Genomic DNA, 5375 nt, shown 5'->3' with positions numbered 1-5375 from the left:
TCCATAGTTTGGCTATTGTGGACATTGCTGATTCACAGACCTGTACCCCTGGGGATAAAAATATATGTTTATATAAAAAAAAAATAAAATAAAATAAAATACAGAATAGTAGATCAATTAGAGAAATAAAATCACATAAATAAAACCAATTTATTTTTGACAAAGTTCCTAAAATAGTTCCATGAGGAAAGGTTAGTTATTTTTTAAAGAATGATATTGAAATTACTGGATATCTTTATGAAAGAAAATCTTGACCTGTACATCATAACATACACAGTAAGTAATTTGAGATTTATGATCAAAATAAACATTTAAAATCTAAAACAATGAAAATTTTAGACAAAAACATTGATGAATATTTCTGTGACTATGGAGTAGGTAATGTTTTTTTTGAATGGAGAAAAGTGACTAAATATCCAAGAAAAGTCAATGAATTAAACATTATCAAAATTAAGTATTATCTTCAAAGATACCATTAAGAAAAATTAGTCAAACCACAGATTTGGAGAAAATATTCTCAATACATACATCTGACACACACCCACCATCATACCCATTCATATATATATGTGTGTGCATGCATCCTTATTTGTGTATGTGAGGTTTAAGTATATGTATATATTTGTGCATACACATGTGTACAAAACATTTCTACACTATAGACAAAAATACCTAGTATCCAATGAAATTGGAAGAAACCTTGAACAGACACTTAACAAATAAGGTTCTCTAAAAGGTACATGATAAGATGTTTAACCAGAGGAGTCATCAAAGGAAGTAAAATAAACCATAATGTGAAACCACCACACACTCACCAGAATAGCTATAACGGACAATTCCAATTGTTGGCAAAGATGCGAAGGAACTGATATGCTCTTATATTATTGGTTGGAATGCAAAATGGTCTAAATGTTTTTGAAAAACAATGTGTTTCTTATAAAGTTTAACAAATGCTTACTATAAAATCCGTCAGTATCATTTTTAGGAATTTTCCCAAAAGAAATGAAAACATATTCACAGAAAGAGTGGTATAAGAATGTCCACATATTGTTATTTTCTCAAATTTGGAATCAATCTAGATTTCCATGAACAAGGGAATGGATTAAAAAATAATATAGTATATTCATACAATGAGTTTAGCAGTAGAAGAGAACAAATGAGGAATGCATGAAATGACATTATGTTGAGTGAAAGAGCCTAGAACCAAAAGAGTACACATCCGATAATGATCTATTACATTCAAAACATTCAAAAACAAGAAAAGCTATAGTGCTCAAGATCAGAACAATGGCTTTCTTTGGGAGGTAGGATTGACAGAGAAAAGGAAACTTGCTCTTAGTAGTTTCAAGGATACAAATGAGCAACTTAATTGACTTATACATTTAAAATCTCTATCTTTTATTTTATGTAAATTATACTTCAATTAAAATCAATTTAAAATAAAACATAAGGAAAAAAGGACAAAAATAGAAACCATAAATCAAAATCCACTGGAAAGATATAAACAAAGCAAATACAAATGGACAAAGCTGAAGCTTAGGGTTTAGGAAGATACACTTCTGTGATAAAACTAAAGTCATGCAAGGAAGTGATTACTAAAATTTAGGAAAATATTTGCTTCGGGGGAATGGAAGAGATTTTGTGAGAATGGGCATTTTGAGAGACTTCCGTTGTGTCTGGAAATATTTCTTGACCTCATTGATCAAGTCTTAATAAAGATATTCACCTCATAATAATTAATTAGCTGCATATTTATTTTAGAGCAATTTTCTGTATCTTTATTTTATTTTGTAAGTAAAAGGATAAAGAAATCTTAACATAAATGAAAGGAATGAAGAATACTCCAAGTGTGTGAGATTTAAGTTGAGACTTGAAGAATGAGAAAGGATTGGCTCCATGCAGAATATGGAAAAGCAGAGATGAAATCTTATGGGAAACCTGAAAGTGGGTCAGTGTGACTGCAGCGTGACAGACTCGGAACATGGAGTCATGAAATTGTGTTGATGATAAAAGCTTGAGCCACATGTGAGACTTGGGGGCTGAAATAAGGAGCCTGAGTTTTATTCTACATAAAGAGATTATTAAAGAGTTGAAGTGCGAGAGAAACACTTTCATTGACATTTATAAGAGATTGCTGTGTTTGTTGTGTTAAAGGATGAGAACAAAATTAGGGAGACAAATTACGATGACAACAACGTAGATCAGATGAGAGATATGGTACCTGGCCTTGGGCAGTGACAGTGGAGATGGAGACAAGTGAATGTTTTCAAAGTATTTGGCTTAGTGGGTGACAAGAAGGGAAAAACTAATACAATTGGATTTGTTCCCACCAGGACTGCCTGGATAGATGAAAATGTCATATATTGAAATGGTAGTAGATTAATATAAGGAAAAGCCTTCAGAAGGAAAATTCATAGCTAATTTTAGGGGTTTGAAAATCAACACTCCCACCAAAAACCTGAAAGCTTGTGTCCATTTCCTGTTACCGTACTCCACGCTAAGAGTTCATCTGCTCAACTATAACTATTAACCCTCTCTTCCCAGACTCACTTTTATTTCAGCCACACTATTCTTGTTCTTTTCCCTTGCCACTTACACTAACATCTGTCCCCTTAAAAATACACTTTTTTTTTTTTTTTTTTTTTGTAGAGAAGACCTTTCCTTACCACATGCACATGGTTAAATCTTTATTCATCTGCCAAGGTCTACCTCAAATTTTATCATTTTCTTAAAACCTAACTAGGGAAATCCCTCTGTGTAGGAGGTACCTGTCCTACATCTATATACCTCTTTATTACAGTTTTATCATATTATTAATGATTTTTTCTATATTCCCCCATTAAAAATGAGAGCCCAAGAAGATAAGACTTAGAGCTTTGGTCCACCATTTTACCCTATCTTAGCACGGTGCCTGAAAAGAAGTCAGAATTGAATAAGCATTTATTATATGGCTGTTTTGGAAGGAACTCAACCAACTTATGCTTTTGCAAAATTTGAGAAAATCTATGTGCTTAAAGCTACCATTATAATAATATGTAGCAATTCAATTCACCAAATATACATTGATCCCCTATTATGTTCCAGAGATAAATATTAGGACTAGACAAACTAATAATAAATGGTGCTCTGTTTAATTTACTCTCAGCCTAGCTGAAGGGCAGCATTTGAACAGGAAATTAAAATAAATGTGATAGAATGCAGTTAAACAAAATGATGTAGGAATGCAAGTCAAAGATAATATTATTCTGCTCAGTGGAGTTTAACTTCAAAAGTCACCTTTGATCTGACCCATGGAATATTCATTTTATTGAGTATTTTTAAAAATTCAATATATCCATCAACTGAGTTTCTCTCAGTGCTTTTAGGTTTTGCAACATGTGGTCACTGTTTTTGCCTTACACATACCTTGTTTAGGCACACAATGAGGCAGGGGAAGCTTGCTGAAGTCACAAATAAACCTTCCTACACTTATTCCCTCCCCTTCTATTTGTCTCAGAGAAAACTACCTGGATGGAAAGAATCCTCAATGTGCTTCAGTCTTGCATAAGTCACTGCTTTCTCAGGTTTCCCAGTTTTTTTCACTTGTAAAGCAAGAGGAATAAACTAAATCTGTTCTATTCTTTTTTGCCATCAAACTACACTAAAATTGTGGATATAAGGACTGCATTTAAGAAATATAGGTAAATATTTATTAGAGAAAATGAGTTTCACAAAAGGTATAAAGTTACATAAAGAAATTCTGGTTTAAAGTTCCACATGTAAGGAGCTTAGAAGTTGCTCCTCCATCCTAACAAGTGTAAAACTGAACAAACTAACAAATCAGTAATTCTTCTTCAGTCCATAAGAGGGGAAGACATAGGTCAAGCCACTGTCCCCAATATTAGAAAGACAGGAAGGCATGGTTTATCTCAGCAGAGACTCAGGAGTAGAAACCACTGCAAAAAGTACTGCCAGGGTTGGAAAACCTGAACTGTAATTGAAAAATTGCTGGAGGCTCAGTATGGACAGCCCTGAGAGTTCAAAACTCTAGGAGGAAACTGTCATGGGAGAATCCCCACAATATTGTGAGATTTACCTCCAGGAATCCAACCAGATCTATACAGTAAAAATCAGAGAAAAAACAAAAAAATCCTTCCAGGTTCTTGCAGTGAGAAGGGAAAGGAGCCATTTAAAAATATCCTAGATCACTCTGTTTTTCTTTACAAGGCCTGCCTTCAGGGGAAACTAGTTAACCAGACCCTGAAATGCTGAGATATTATCAAGTCTAACTGACCCAGGAAAGGGAAATACCCAATTCTAACCCATCCTACCCAATCTTTTCCCACTAAGGGAGGAGAAGACTGTGAAACACTTTTGAAGTTCACAGTCAAAAGGCACAGTCTCACTAAAATACTGACACCTAATCACAAGACTATAGAATACCTCCTTCTTCCCACACTTTTCCATTGCATTAATAAAGACCTACTTACAACAGTTCCTTTTGACTGGTACAAGATGTCTGGCTATCAAGAAAAAAATTACAAGGCATACCAAAATGCAAAAAATAATTTACAGAGACAAGGCAATAACCCAAACTAGACATGGCAGGGATTGTGGAATTATCAGACTGGATATTTTAAATAACCATGCTTAAATATACTCAGGTCTCGAATAGATAAAGTAGGCAACATGTAAAAAAGAAGGACAATGTAAGTAGAGAGGTGGAAATCCCAAGAAAGAACTAAAACAAAAATGCTAGAAATAAAAAAGACACTGTAATATAACTGAAGATTTATTTTGATGGTCTTATTAGCAAACCAAATACAGTTGAGGAAAGAATCTCCAATCCAGAAAGTATATTAATAGAATCCTCTAAAACTAAAAGAGTTGAGAACAAAAACTAAAAGAAAATCCAAGGACTATGGTACAATTACAAAACGTGTAATATACACATAATGAAAATAGAAAAAAAGGAAGAAGAAGAAGAAGAAGAAATATTTGAAACAGTAATAGCTGAAAATTTCATCAAAATTAATGTAGCCAGCCAACCACAGATTCAGGAAACTCAGAGAACACTGAATGAAAAAAATGATCAAAAGAAAAAAAAAAGATACATCAAGGCATATAATTTTTATACTACAGAAAATCAAAGACAAAGAAAAAATATTCTAAAGGAAACCAATGGGAAAAAAGCAACTTACCTATAAGGAAGATAAAAAATATATCTGATTTCTTTTCAGAAATCATGCAGTCAAAAAGAGAGTGAAGTGAAATATGAAAATGTTGGGAGAAAAATATCCATCAACCTAGAATTCTATACTCACTATCTTTCAAAAGTGAAAGAGAAAGAAAGGCTTTCTCAGATAAACAAAAAGTGAGTGAATTTATTGCTAATA

This window comes from Mustela lutreola, chromosome 4, assembly GCF_030435805.1.
Source record: "Mustela lutreola isolate mMusLut2 chromosome 4, mMusLut2.pri, whole genome shotgun sequence".
Taxonomy (NCBI): domain Eukaryota; kingdom Metazoa; phylum Chordata; class Mammalia; order Carnivora; family Mustelidae; genus Mustela; species Mustela lutreola.
This window is presented reverse-complemented; position numbering follows the sequence as displayed.